This window comes from Pongo pygmaeus, chromosome X, assembly GCF_028885625.2.
Source record: "Pongo pygmaeus isolate AG05252 chromosome X, NHGRI_mPonPyg2-v2.0_pri, whole genome shotgun sequence".
Lineage (NCBI taxonomy): Eukaryota > Metazoa > Chordata > Mammalia > Primates > Hominidae > Pongo > Pongo pygmaeus.
In genome coordinates, this window is record NC_072396.2 from 108787139 (window position 1) to 108803117 (window position 15979).

The following is a 15979-nucleotide window of genomic DNA, read 5'->3' on the forward strand; positions in this document are numbered from 1 at the left end:
TATTTTTTAAAAGAAATGGTTTGACATTCCATGACCTTACCCCAGGCTAAGAAGAGTCAGGCCCTGCCTCTCTCTGTGGGTGTGAGTTATAAGCGCTGTATTGTAAGTGTGCTCTCCCTAAATGGTTACAGACAAGAAACACATGGTTTTAAGAGGCACCCATTAAACCCTTAAGACGAATGGCATGTATTTGGCATCTCTACTTTGTGGAGAAACAAGACAGTGGTTTCCTGAAATCAAATTCTGCCAAGGATTGTCTTAGAAATAGGGCATTTATTAATTCACCAAACATGCAAGCAAACTAAATGCAAGCAAGCAAAATAAAATGTCTTATGATGGGTCCCTCTCAGTGATTCAGAAATTGACCAGACATGCTTTTTGCCCCCCAAGAAACAAGTAAATCATAGGCGGAAGGGAGAAACTAACATGCATCGAGTGCTCCTATATGCCAGGTACTTTACATACATTTTTTCCTAATACAAAGACACTGAGGTAGGTAGGTCCAACTCTTGTTCTCCATATAGGGAAACTGAGGCTTAGAATAGCTAAATAATTTGACCACTCTCTTACATAGCTAGTAATTGGCAAAGCCAGGATTTAAACCCAGATTTGTCTGACCCCAGAGTCCTGCTCTTAAACACTCGTCCATGTTGTGCCTTTGTGTGGACATCGTTAGCCTCATTTTAAAGATGAGAAAACTGAAGCTCAGGGAGGGTGAGTTTATCTGAGGTCCCCAACCATTAAGTGGAAAATTTAGGTTTCAGATGATCGACTGATTCCAAAGTTTATGCTCTTTCCACAACACCATGGATATGTCTTATTTACAACTCTTATAAAAGGCATAATAAGAGTCATATAAGAGGCATGGACATAGTTCATATCAAGGAGATATTTTCACCTGGGTGTGAGGGTGATTAGGGAAGGCTTCATGGGACAGGCATCATTTGACATTGACTGTGAAGACTGGATTGGGCAGACTGGATTGAGAATAGTGACGGGGGATGGTATTCTGAGCAGAGGTTATAATAAGAGCAAATATGTGGATGCGTAAAGTGCAGGATATTTTTGAATATCAAGTGGCCTAAATTGACTGGAGGATAGTATAAGATTCAACTAGTTAGGAAACATATTTATTGAGAAACAAGTAGCTAGACAGATGGTATTTTGAATACCTCCACAATTTTAAAATTATAGGATATATATTGAATCCAGAAAGGAAATGTTGGTTAAGGCGCTTTAGATTGGAAGGCAGGGGGCAAGGTTGCTGAGACATTCTAGCTCTGCGCTAGTGTTTCTGTTCACGTGCTTTACATTTGCTATAATAGGAAGGTTCAATCAAAACTTTGTTTTCAATTATGAAAATGCTTTGAATTAAAAAAAACTGAGTAAGGCATTACCCTTAATTAAAAATCAGAATAAAGCTTATTTGTATCTTCAGCTTCAGAGAATTAATGATTTTTTTTTTTACAGTAAAGGAACTTGTTTCTGGTCTTAACATTACCAGCAGGTGGCACTGTAATACATTCCTTCTGCATCTCTGAAGTAGCATTTTACCATCCCATGGCTGTCTTCAGAGTCTGAAATTAGAAGGAATAACAGCTTTATAGTCACCATAGTGTGATTGGTCTAATCTTTGAACACATGTACTAAGCACCACCCCCACAACCACGATTCTTTAGTTTTTGAGAGCTATTCTGCTTAGGTTCTCACCGAACTACCTCTGAATCTTTTCATTTTTTTCCCAAGAAGGTGACTGTGAGGCATAGCTCTCGTTACTTTTCAAGCAGTTCTTCAAAGTTAGGTATTCAAAAGCCAAAGGCAGGAGAAGTTATGAGACTGGCAAATTTCACCTTTGGCACTCCCCTGGCTACTTTGCTTTTAATATCTTTGCTTGTTTCTTGTGCATTTGGCCCTCCCCAAGGCTAAAGAGAATTCAAATGATTCACAATTTTCTTGATCTTTACTCAGAACTTTCCTATTCTTTGATAGGTGACAGCTAGTTTAATCTTTAAACCAATCCAGACTGATACCCTGAAACACTACTGAGCATTCGGTGTTATTGGACACACTTCTTCCTTTTTGACACTCTCTTCTTCTGCTCTAGTGACATCATTTTATCTTGGTTCTGTCTATATCTTTCCGGCCATTTTTTTCCCGGTCTCCATCATTATCTCATTTTCCTCTGCCTGTCTCTTAAAAGTCACTTTTCTCCATCATTTCCTCCTTGTTACTCTTTTAACAAACCACTCCATACTTTCCCAAAGTTTCTACTCCCTTGGTATTAACTATCTACCCTCTTGTTGCTTCTCAGCAGTGTCTGCATATTGGAACCACCCAGGGAGATTTTAAACCATATTCTTGTGCAAGTACCACCCCCAGAGTTACTGATTTATTTGGGCTGGGGCCTCGGAATCTGTTGGTTTTTTGTTCATCTATTTGTTTTAACTCCAAGGTGATTCTAATGTACAGCCAGGGATGAGAACCCCTGACCTATTGAGGTTTCTAACAATCCAGTCTTTATGTCTCCTCTGAGTTACATGCATTATTTTCCTTCTAGATATCTTCCCTTGGTTTCCACAGGCACTTTGAACTTCAAAACTCAATTTTTAATCTATTTAAATTCCACCCTTCTTGTGTACCCCATCTTGGTTAAAATTACGTTATCATTCTATTTGGGCCAGAATATATGGTGTGACTCTCAAATGTACTGTAAGTTTCCATATTCAGTAATCACCAAGTACTGCAATTTGAATTCTCAAATATCTTCTAAACTACCTGTATTAGTCAGAGTTTTCCAGAGGGAAAGAACTAATAGGATAGATGTATATATGAAAGGGAGTCTATTAAGGAGAATTGACTCACACGATCACAAAGTGAAGTCCCACGATAGGCCATCTGCAAGCTGAGGAGGAAGTCAGTAGTGGCTCAGTCCAAGTCCAAAAGCCTCAAAAGCAAGAAAGCCAACAGTGCAGCAGTCAGTCTGTGGCTGAAGGCCTGAGAGCCTCCAGCAAATCACTGGTGTAAGTCCAAGAGTGCAAAGTCCAAAGAACCTGGAGTCTGAGGTCCAAGGGTGGCAAGCATCCAGCAAGGGAAAAAGATGAAAGCCAGAAGACTCAGCAAGCCAGCTTATCCCACCTTCTTCCACCTGCTTTGTTCTAGTTGTGCTGGCAGTTGATTGGATGGTGCCCATCCATAGTGAGGGTGGATCTGCCTCTCAAGTCCACTGACTCAAACGTTATCTCCTCTGGCAACACCCTCAAAGACACACCCAGAAACAATACTTTACCAGCCATCTAGGCGTCCTTCAATCCAATCAAGTTGATACCTAATATTAACCATCACACCACTCCAGTCATGTTTTTTTAGACAAATTTTGACTTTTATTTTAGATTCGGGAGTATACATATGCAGGTTTGTTACCTAGGTGTATTGTGTGATGCTAAGGTTTGTGGTATAAATGGTCCTGTCACCCAGGTAGTGATCATAGTACCCAATAGGTAGTCACCCCACACTTCTTCATCCTATCTGTTGCTGACCTAGTTCAGCCTTGCATAATTTCTTCCAGCCCTTCTACATTACTGCCCGTTTTCTATAACACTTGCAAATGGTGTTTTTACTTGTTTGCTTGTTTTTAGTTATAGATGTACAGCAATTTCAAGGATTTATTCCATTGTCTAATGAACATTTGTAGATGAACTGCTAGATGCAAGACCTCTACTTATGAAATAAAACTCCTTTGACTCCCTATTGCATACAGGATAAAGGTAAAATGCCTTGTAGCATATAATATATGGCATACAAGACCCTTAATTTATTCCTTGGTTCACTTATTCATTCAATAATTAAATATTCAATGGCCTGTAATAGGTGCTATGCTAATTTTTATATAAATATAAAAACACATGTGCTATTATATATGTATGTATAGGTATATACATATGCATGTGTATACACACACACACACACACACTTCATTTAGGCTCCAGGCTTCTCAGCCCTATTTTTGTGCCCCTCAGCCCTATTTTTGTACCCCTTGCATAGGCCACACACCTCTTCACACAAGAGCCATCCTGAGTTATTTATCATTCTGAAAAAAGAACTGTTCATATTCCCGGCTCTGAGCATTTTATCTTATGCTTTTCTTCACATGTGAATCACTTCCCACCTTCTCTGACTTTTGATACTATTCATCTTTGAAGAACCATTTCAAATGTCATTTTCTCTGTGTACCTTTTGTTGGATTGCCCCCATCCACCCACCTCTTCCAGGCAGAATTGATTGTCCTTCCTCTGTGCTCCTGTAGCATTTTGTTTAGACTTCTATAGTGGAACTGGTCATATTGTGATTTAGTTTTTTGTACGTCTGTCTTTCCCACCATACCTGGGAGCTTTTTGAAGGCAAAAATTGTTTCCTTGATTCTCCATACCTGGTAGACTGCCTTGTACATAGTAGTTGATCTACGAATGTTTATTAGATAATTGAATAGATGCTTGTGGATTACTGGCACCCTAGCAGTCTTTAGGAGCAGAACACATGCGATTGAAAGTCATTAAACAACCTTGAAAAACTGAGTATTCCACCTATCACAGTTTGGAATTGTGGCCAGAGCACAGCCTGCCTACTCTCAGGTTTTACTGTTTTGACAGGGAGGATTTATCAGTGCAATCAGGGCCTTTGAAACTCTATCCTCATCTACAGAGCCCACATTCACATAGACTTTATAGTTTATAATGAGATTTTAATGTCTGAACACCACCCACCTTAGTGGTCAGTGACTTGGCTTATTTATGATGCATGTGGTATGAACTAGCTAAGAACAGAGAGTGGGCTGGGAAAGGGCAGGCCAATTGCTTTCTTTTTATTAAGAGAAAATATCATCTATATAGCCTGGAATTACAAAAAACCTTAAGAAAATGCTGTGTAAATGAACAGCCAAAGTACCTTCCTGCAATCTAGACCCTGGGATCCCATATTTAAACTTATGCCTGTGCTACAAAATGTTAGACAAAACAATACCAGAGGCAGAATGGTGGTGAACAGTTCTTAAACCTATGTAGAGTAAGTGTTTGTGGTAGTGTTTTCCTTTACACAGCATATGCAGTAGAATGACAATATAAAGGAAGTAGAACCCCAGTTGTCAGGGGAGTAGGAAGGCCTGATTTTTATCAGCATGCTTCTATTGGCTACGTCTAAGTTAGCCTTTTTATAGAGCCATTGCATCTCATTCTTCCTTTTTACTTTTGTTCAAAGTCAAGTCTCCCAGCTCTTTGAGCTCTTCCTCAGTCACTCTAATTTCTCCTTTGATAGTAGATCCTAGACTTCTTTTACCTCTTTCCATTTTATTCAGTCCCTAAGTGTCATTCTCAAATCCTTTGTGTTTCACCTAACTACAACTTGGCCAAAACTGTTGCTACTAATTTCAGTTTACTTAGAATTAGTTCAGTTGTTCAATTCCCACTTATGTGTGAGAACACATGGACACAAGGAGAACAATGAGAACACATGGACACAGGGAGGGGAACATCACCCATGGGGCCTGTTGGGGGATGGGGGGCGAGGGGAAGGATAACATTAGGAGAAACACCTAATGTAGATGACAAGTCGATGGGTGCAGCAAACCACCATGGCACGTGTATACCTATGTAACAAACCTGCATGTTTTGTACATGTACCCCAGAACTTAAAGTATAATAATAAAAAAAAATTCAATTTTCTTAAAGAGCTGATCAATTTGTGTGAAGATGTATAAAATCTGATTTTGAACTAAAGAAACCTACCTTACATCCTGATTAGATCTTTAGTGTCATAAAAATGAAAACTATACAGTGAAGGGGCCCTTAGCACATAATTGTTTAAAATCCACTACCCGTTGTGTACTTTTGTCCCTTCCTTTTCTAGCTGTTCCTTCAAGATATGGACTAGAGCCCATGAATGACATTAAATGTGGCTCACCTACTCATCCTGCTGATTAAAAAAATAAACAGGAAACATATCACTTCTGGTGAATGTCATGACCAAGATGTTAAATAAAAACACCCTTAGGGGCCTTAACAATTTGTGGCCAGAATGACCTTTGTTTTTGCAGTTGTTTTTCAGTCTGCAAGGGGCCTTTCTATTTCCTCTTAGAAGGTATGAACACTGACCACAGCATTTTGAGGCCCAGGCTGTGCAGCTTAACTCTCTTGCATACAAGAACAAGGAATCTTGTTTTGGGTAATCTTACCTTCCTCTTTCCTAATGTGGTTTTAGAATTTTTATCTTTGCACTTTTATTCCTTGAGTTTTATGATGGGGATTGTCATATTCTCTGACTTTTCATGGATTTTATTAGAAATCACTTGTATCATCAGGCTTCTTGGATCTACCACTTTGGATTTGGTGCCCTTTTTGCTGCTCTTGGTAAAAGCTTTGTCTGCCATTTTCACATTCTTGATTATTTATGCTGCTTTGAATGTCCATTTGAGAAAGTGATCAGATTTTTTTCCCTCTGAGAAAGCAGGGGAATGATCTTTTGCATCACTTTGCATAAAATTAACATGTTGATTTTCTATAAACCCATAGGTTACAGGTTAATTTACATAAACCTGGCATTCAGGAAGCTCAACCTTTATATTGTCAAGGAAAATGAAATAAATCAGGACAGCTGAAATTAAGTATATTCAAGCCATCAGAAAATGGGGTGGGCAAAGAGGAGCTATGGGGTAGAAAATTTCATAGTTCCTTATAGTTACACTCACAAAATCTTAATGTGTTAAGGGACCAGACAGGTTTTTCAATCCAGCCTTTTCCCAGTGTAGGAATCCCATTGAGAGCACACCACGCAAGTGATGGTCCAGCTGACAGTTACACTTGCAAAACAAAGTACCTAGTAAAGCAGACTCTTTACTTTGGAATGCCTTTAATTGTTAGGAAACTAAAATCTGTTCTTTTGTGAACTCCTATTAATGGGTCTTAGCTCTGCCTCCTGGAATCAATCTAATCCAGTGGTTCTTAATTTAGAGTCCCTGGACAAGGCTTAAATGAGTCCACAACCCCCCTGAAACTGTATGCAAAATTGTATGTGTGGGCATATGTGAGTGTATGCATGTATCGATAGCTTTCATAAAATTTTCAAAGGGGCATATGATCCTCAATCAGGGACAACTTTATAAGCATACAATTTGTGCAGCTGCACTAAGCCCCACACTTAAAAGGAATCTGTACTTGGATTAATGCTTTTCTGTTGCCATCCTGAAATTCTTAATAATTTTTAAACATAGAGTCCGAATTTTCATTTTGCTCTGGGCCCTGCAGATTATTGGGGAACTATCCCCAAAGACATGAAGTTATTAAAAAAAAACACTAAAATTTCTATAAAATGAATCATTGGATAGTTCTACTTTCAGGAGGCCTGTACCACCCTTCTGTTTACCTTCTGACCGTCTTGTGTTTCCAAACATTATCTTCTTGATTTAGAATGAAATGAGGGCAGTCTACTTCCTCTTTAAATTCTTTCCAATTTCTTGCCTGCCCTATATGAAAGATTCTTAACTTGGAATATTAACTTGGATTCATAACTTGGAATCCATGCCCATTATTTTATTTTACAACTTATCTAATTTATCTATATAGTATTTCAAACTTTGAAACCAATTTAACACAACAACTGTATTGTGTCTGAAGAAAATTAACCATTTTTATTAACACTGGGACAGTTCTTATCTTTTTATCCTTGGGTATCTGAAACTAGAGCACAGCGAGTTCTGTCAGAACAAAAATATACTTTTAAAGCAAATCATTTAGATGTATCGAATTCAATTTTACTAACTTCTGTCTTGCTTCATATGAAAGCTTTTAAATTGATCTCTTTCTTTGATTGATCAGGGTCTTTCCCCCTCACATATAATACTCTCAATAAATTTAATACACTGAAATGTATATTCTCATACCAAATAATTCACTTAATTTATAACATCAAATGCAGAAAAACTTAATTTAAAATTTTAATTGCATATTTTATGTCAGCATGTTATTAAAACGAAGTTCATAACACATTAGTAATTTTATTGGAGAAGTACAAGTTCCCCTGAGGGTCAATAGGTAAATGTGCTATTACTCTTTGGTGACCTTGGACTCTGCTGTGGGAAGAATGCAAATCATAGCCACTCTGAACAACGTGAGAAAAAGAAAGAAAATAAGCTCTAGGATAAAAGGTTAAAAGTACTGCAATTATTTTTCCTTGGAATAAAGAAGTCTAAGGATAACCTGAAACAAATGAGGTATTTTTGATGAAGAGGAGTTGTCTTCTATATTCAAGAGAAATAGATGATTTGAGACTTAGGTTGACATTTGAAGAAATTTTCTTTTAAACTAATAGAATCATGTCCTGTGTAGGTTAGAGACTTACTTACCTAAGGCAAAGGCTTCAGCCAGATGATCTCTTGAGGTTCCTTCAAATTCTAAGTTTCCACCCTTGGGCTTAAAAATCCCGCTTCTATGATACACCAAGGCTGGCATGGACTCTTGCTGATTTGCCTTTCATCTTGGACTCTTCATTTTCATTCTTAATTATGTGTTGAACACATGTCCCTCCTGGGGAAGAATGAGTTTGGAAGTAATGAAGTTAATTTGTTGAATAGCTAGAATGACCACCCATAAATATCTAAGTGAGGATTGTCTCTTTCACCTTCATCATCTGGGAGGCCAAAACTGAAATACAGTTATTTCAATTTTGTTGTCACTACTCAAATGTTTTTACATCTATTATTTGAGAACTCCCTTCAGAACCCATGGCATAATCTGGGTAACTCCAGTTTGGACCTAACCTTTGAGTGTGATTTACTTCTTTAAGATAGCCAACAACAACAAAATAACCAACATACATTTGCACCCATATCTTACTAAGTAGGTCAGTGTGGTAATATATTTTCTGTGAAAATCATGTTATAACTGTAAGGTAATAGAGGGTTTCTTTGGCTTGCAAACAAATTGGATATGAAGGCACAATTAGGACAGAAATTTCAAAAAATTACAATAGATCCTAAAACTGTGCTAGTTGGTAGACTATATGGCTGGTGACTAACATAGGTGACTACTTTGTTAGCTAAAGGAAAATATTCATCCCAAATTTAAAAATCAAAATAGTCTCATTATATCATATATATACAGTCAGTCAACAGAATAGAATCATAGAATAATGGAATATTAGCTTTTGAAATCTCTTGGAGATCATTTTGTCTAATGTCTTCACCTCCACCTCTGTCATTCTCACATTCATGTTTCAGCTGAAGTTTCATTCTGAGAAGACTGTCAGTGGACTCCCAAGAATAGCTTAGATTCCTTAGTGCCTGAGTTAGGGCCTAATAAATAGTAGCTACTCAATAAATATTCATTGAATGAATGAGTATATGAACATATTTAGAGGTTTGGAAGAAGCTAGAAGAAGCTGGAAGTTACAGTGTCTTGAAGTTATTATCATAAATGTTAATAAGTATTCAAAACAGCTAGGGGAGAGGAAGTAATCTGGTTGTATGAGCATTCTGATTGTTGCAATTCTAGTTAAATGAGATTTTTCTATAAACATATATGTAAAGATTGTCCTATCTCCTCAGATATTAAAAAGGGTTTTATTTTTTTAAGGCTATGTTTGGAACTTGAACCAAATTCGAATGTGACTGCTTCTTGCTCTTATAACTGCTAATTGCCAAGCACTGTATAGAATCATTTGGCCTGACATTGCTTCTGAAAGGAGCTAACCATGCTCTGGTAAGAAGGGACCGGATCTATGGAAAATAAACGCTCTGCTGTATACCTAGCTTTCACCTGATATACACTTCACTTCTTGGGATCTACACTTGCTGTATACTGCCCCAGTGCACAATCTTCCCCACTTTTCTCCCTGCCTGGCATAGTTGTACCCATAGAACAGAGACCTGACCTACTTCAGCCACATGTAAAGAATCCATATAGATCAAGTGCTGGATGAAGATTCTGTACACCTTGATTCTAGTCCTGGGAATATCACTCTATCTATAGCACTGTGGTTAAGTACTTTCTGAGCCTTAGCATTCTCATGAAAAAAATAATGAGGGGTTTGGGCTTCATCCAAATTGTTCTCAAATTGTATTCTGTGCATTCCTAGGGGTTCGTTGGAGGCACTTCTGGGGCTAATACAGAGGTCAGAGAAAGAAGCCGAATGAGGGGGACTTTGGACTCACCCACTCCACTTCAACCACAGCAGCTTCACTTTTGTTTGATATGCTTCCGTGAAAGATTTTGTTTGAAAACCATAGGCACTGACATGGTGAGAGTGCATAATAGATATAATTTAGTCATTCAGGTAGGTGAAATGATTCCACCGACTGTTTCATGATCCAATATTATGGCTTTTTGTGTTGCTGATTGAACTGAATGATCATGCAGCAATCTGATCAACTGCTGTAAGCGGCTATCTTCTTGGCCACCTGGCTGCGTCTATTCATGTCAACTCAGCAGTAGCTTTAGATTAAAGATGTGAAAATTATGAGCCCAGGAATAGAAGAGTCTGGCTTTCCTTCTCATGGAGATTGAGGTGGGGGTATGTGAATAGTTCTGGGCAGGACTATGTGGAGTTCTATTAACAGACCCTCCACCTCACCTACTTTTCCTTTCCTAGACCTGGAGCTGGACTTTCTATAAATGATTGCCTGCTTATATACTAAAAGCTAAATTGATCCAAGTAAGAGTCACCCCCAGGGTACATTTTATCATTTTATTATCTCTCATCCTTTCAAACTCAATCGATCATTTACTATAAGAAGCATGATTAGTGCTCCTAATAGGCTGACAGGAAGACATACAGTACCCTAGAGATGGACCAGAAACGGGGGAAATATATTTGGTCTGAAATATGAGTTTTATTTTCAGGTATCCACTGATCTGTGGTTCAAAGTTTGATGATTTCTCAATGGGAATGACCTGATTTTTTCTTGGATTTTGTTACTATTTAGCATTGATTGTGTGTAGCATTTTCCATTTGCCTAATGGCTAGAGGTCATACGACCAGTCACCACTCTCATTCCAGCGTCACAGATGAGGAGCCAGAAACCCAAGGAGAAACTGATAAGTTGGCTCTAGCTCATATGCTAAATTGATGCAGAGGTGCAGGGAACCTACATCAATTTTCTAAAACCCCTAATATACATCTCCTTACTGGTTCCAATCTCCTCCTGCAGGGACACCATATAGTACAAATAAACCCTTCCACTAAGCTAGTTGGAGGCCTTGATTATAAAATGTCGGAGTGGTGCTTGTGCCTTGCCCTGATCTTTAGGGTCATCTGAAGAGCTTGCACTGTGGCTTGACCTTATGGGAATAAAGCAGCAAATGCTTTAGGCTTCTTGTTGAAAACTTGCAGGAGAAGACGATTGGCAGTACAATTGTTGTGACATTGTTCATTTATAAAGCATCAGAAGTGGGTGTCTAGGCATGGCAGAGACACTCACCAAAAATTATTTGGTTTTGCTGGAATAAAGTGCATCTTGGATTACTTATAGGAGGATTGTATTCAGGGTTCATTTGACAATCTACCTTCCATACTCTGATTTGCCCAAAAAGCTGTGGCAGCACTGTGTTTAGAGTTATGGATTCTCAGTTTTGTCAGCCAAGATAGCTTCTGTTTTCCTCTTCAACTCAAGGGTCAGCATTCTTTGCTCAAAAATATTTAAATCCATTTTAAAGTGAGCAGAATGAGGCAGCAGAAGGAAGGCAAATTGAGACAGGACGGGAAGGGAGTGGGTAGATTATACATAGAGTTAATAGTTGCTATGTGAAATTCAAGCTTCTAGGTTTATTTGTTCAATAAATATAAATTAAACACTCGTTTGCCAGATGCATGCAAGAGGTAAAAGATTATTACCTTTTGATTCTTTTAACTGACAGAAACAGTAACCTTGAAAGTCCACTCAGGCATTACCCCTATCCTCGTCTTTCAAGACTTCCATGACTAATTGAGCAGTAGGAAATTGTTCCTGTTCCATTTCAACTTAATTGTGAAAATTTGTTCTCTTCTTGCTGTAAGATATGCTTTTATCTATTTGCACCTGCACAATATACATGCATTATTTCTCTGTAATGTGGGTACCTGTTCAGCCAAGTTAGATAACTAAGAAAGAGGTAATTGAGGGGGCCTTGCTCTGGAGCTGTACCTACTTAGATTTAAATCTGATATATGCAATAGGTGACTACCTATGAAACCTTGGGCACATTGCTGAATCATCAGTACTTCTTCTCTATAGTGAAGTTATCTCCTGGGCAAGAGTCACTGTAAGAACTAGAGAAAACATGTAGAAAGAACATCCTGGGGTGGGGGAAGGGGGGAGGGAAAGCATTAGGAGATATACCTAATGTAAATGACGAGTTAATGGGTGCAGCACACCAACATGGCACGTGTATACATAAGTAACAAACCTGCACGTTGTGCACATGTACCCTAGAACTTAAAGTGTAATAAAAAAAAAAAAATTAACCAGGCGTGGTGGTGAGCGCTTGTAGTCCCAGCTACTCGGGAGGCTGAAGCAGGAGAATGGTGTGAACCCAAGAGGTGGAGCTTGCAGTGAGCTAAGATTGCGCCACTGCACTCCAGCCTGGGCAACAGAGCGAGACTCAATCTCAAAATAAATAAATAATAAATAAAAAATAAAAACTTAAAAAAAAAGAACATCCACACAGGCCTTGCTATATGACATAATGCACAATAGATGGCAGTTGTTTTGTTGTTGTCATATTCTTAAGTTTCTTCTTTTTTTTTATTTTTTATTTTTTATTTTTATTTTTATTATTTATTTATTTATTTATTATTATTATTATACTTATTCTTTAGATCAATATTTCCTTAGTTATTGTAAACAAAATCAGAATGTGAGAGTAGTCCCAAAGAGGGGTCTTTAGTTCTGCTTTTCTGGTCAGAGAGAACGTTTTGTGTATTTAAGTTTAAAGGGTACCACCAGACAGTAGGTTTTATTATTTCTCTTATTTCACTTTTCCACTTTTCCATAACTAGCGGTCATCTGTAGTTTTCTTTAGTGCTTAAGGTGTTATGAAATATTCATATCATTTTATGAAAGGCTATTTACACAGAGGAACCAGATGTAACCAAGTGTACATACAAATACTGGCCTTATTTTTTACCCTTGGTAAGTAGAGCATAACTTGAAAGCTAAGAGAAGATACTTTTTGTTTTGGCACCAAGTAATTCCAGAAGAAGGGCATCCTATTAAAAAAATCTATTGATCTAAGAGGGACTAGAAATTTGGCTGAATATTTTAGAAATTGTTTGTTTGCCCTGAGCTTCAAAAACTCATGGCTTAGAGTTTCCTGGGAAGGGTAGAATCACTGAATAGATAGGGTCCAGGTAGCTAAGGTTCCTGGTCAGCCCCTGAAGAAAGTTTCATTGCATAAAAAGTGTAGGTTTGTCTTCAAAGTTTTCCCCAACACTTTATCTCTGAGGTTTTCTCTATTCATCTTGGGAATAAAGCCCTGCTGGTGAACATAAATACACTCCCAGAGTTGCTTATCAGGCAAGACAGAATTGAGCAGTTGGGCCTGAACTCTCCCACCATTGAAACCAATGTTCTCAAGGAGTTGTTAGAGCAATTTATGCTTCCAACATCTGTTCCTAGATGTTATGACTTGTTTCTGGAAGCAATGTAAATACCAATTCTAACAACAACTACAACAACTAATACTCAATGTTTACTCCATGCCAGATCCTGTGCTGAGCACTTGACACATAAGACTTCCTTCAGTGCTTGCAACAACTGTACAATAGGTGCTACACAAAACAGAAGATTCTATGGTCAAAAAAAGCTCTAGAGCAGTGGGTAGAAAAAGTTGAAGGTGTTTCTTTACTATAGGACTTACCAAGGACTTGGAGTATGCGGCTTTTCCAAGTGTATTGGAGCATGGAGACATTTTTTCTCCTGTCTTAGTCCATTTGTGTGGCTATAAAGGAATAACTGAGGCTGGGTAATTTATAAAGAAAAAGAAGTTTATTTGGCTCAGGGTTCTGTAGGGCATTCAGGAAGCATGGTGCCAACATCTGCTTCTGGTGAGGACATCAGGCAGCTTCCAGTCATGGCAGAAGGTGAATGGGAGTTGGCATGTGCACATCACACAGCCAGAGAGGAGAAAGGAGTGGGGGGAAGTGCCAGACTCTTTTTTAACAATCAGTTCTTGTGGGAGCTAATAGAGTGAGAACTCACTGATTACCTCAAGGATGGCACCAAGCCATTTATGAGGAATCTGCCCTCATGATCTAAACACCTCCCACCAGGCCCCACCTTTGACACTGGAGATCAAATTTCAACATGAGATTTGGTGGGGACAAATATCCAAACTATATCATTCCCCAAGGGCCGTCTGGAGAGATGGAACACTATTTGGGACATGCTGTCCTATGGGTTTCTTATGGAACCCATGCTTATTAACTTTGGAAATTGGATCAAATTTCAAAAATTTCTGTCTTTGCCCTGGCCTTATCTTGTCCTTAAATAACCCATACTACCTAATCTCAAAACAACTTATAAGTTTATATATGTCTCCTGGAGAACTGGATCTATGTTCCTTATCTACCAAGTCCAAGCCACCATCATCCCTCAGCTAGACTATTACAGTTGCCTCATACTCATTTTCCTGCCTTCATTCTTATCTTGTTATAAACTCCTATCTATGCTGCAGCCAGGTTTGTTCTAAATAACAAAGAAACAACAAAAAACCAAAACTGTGCCGCACTACTATTTTGCGGCAAACCTTTGAAGACTTACCATCACATTCAGGATTTGAACACTGTACCATCGCCTACACAACTATGCATGACCTGAACCATGCCCATCTCTCCCCTCCAGGCTCCTGCTGCTGTAGCCAAACTGTCAGTTCTTCTAGTGTTTCAGACTAATTCCTGCTCAAGGCATATTCTAATTCCCTCTGTCTGAAATAATCTCTCTCCTGTCTTTCTGTTCCTACTCGTCCTTCGTTTCTTTGCTTAAATGCTGTTTTCTCAGAGAGGTTGTCACTAACCACCCCAAAAATTAGGGGTACCAAGTTTTTGTGTTCAATAAAGTTAAAGGGATTTTTTTTTTACAGTAGGACTTCTCAGGGCCTTTGATATGTTAACATGTATTATGAATTTCAAGAGGGACATGGAGTATCCTGCTTTTTTTTCCCTTCAAATCACTTATCACAATGTTTATTTGTTTAATGGCTATCTCCCCACTAGAATCTGGGTTCTATGAGGGCAGAAATCATGCCTCTCTACTGATCCTACACCCCCAATGCTTAATGCAGTACCTGGCACATGGTAGGGGATAAGTGTATGTTTGTTGAATGAATGAGGAAATGAATGTGATTCTTCGTGCTGCTGGACTGCCTTTTTACAGTGGGGCTGCCATGGAATGATTTAATATTTTTCATATAACCTCTTCCTACTAAGATTTTCACCTCTCTTATTTAACCCATGTCACTTTTGGAGGAAAAACTAGAATTATATTCAGCACTGATTGGTAACAGTTGAGGGTTAATGAGAGCAATACCTGGCTCTTATATTTTTAAATATTAATCTTTTAAAATTATTTAATATTTTATTAACTATTTTAACTTTTTTAATATTTAAAATGATTTCCAATTAATGGAATTCTTTAAAACAGCTTTTTAAATTTTAAAAGTTCTAGTTCAGAGCAAAATAACAAAGTAAGATAATGCGTTACAACTGTTGTTTCCCAATTAGCCATATCTATGGGAAGCAATCCTTAGGCCATGAAGTCTAAGCCCCATGTGCACCTAGTACCATCTGACCTTCAAAGTGGGTCCAGAAACCTGAGAGAAGGAAATGCCTCTATGAGTGCTGAGTCTGCAAATCCAAAAACCAACGTATAAGTACACGCTAAATATGTGTTGGTAGATTTTTATGTAAGACCTTGGTGGTGTTATATATATTCTTTCATCTGATCTTTCTTGTTACTTATGTA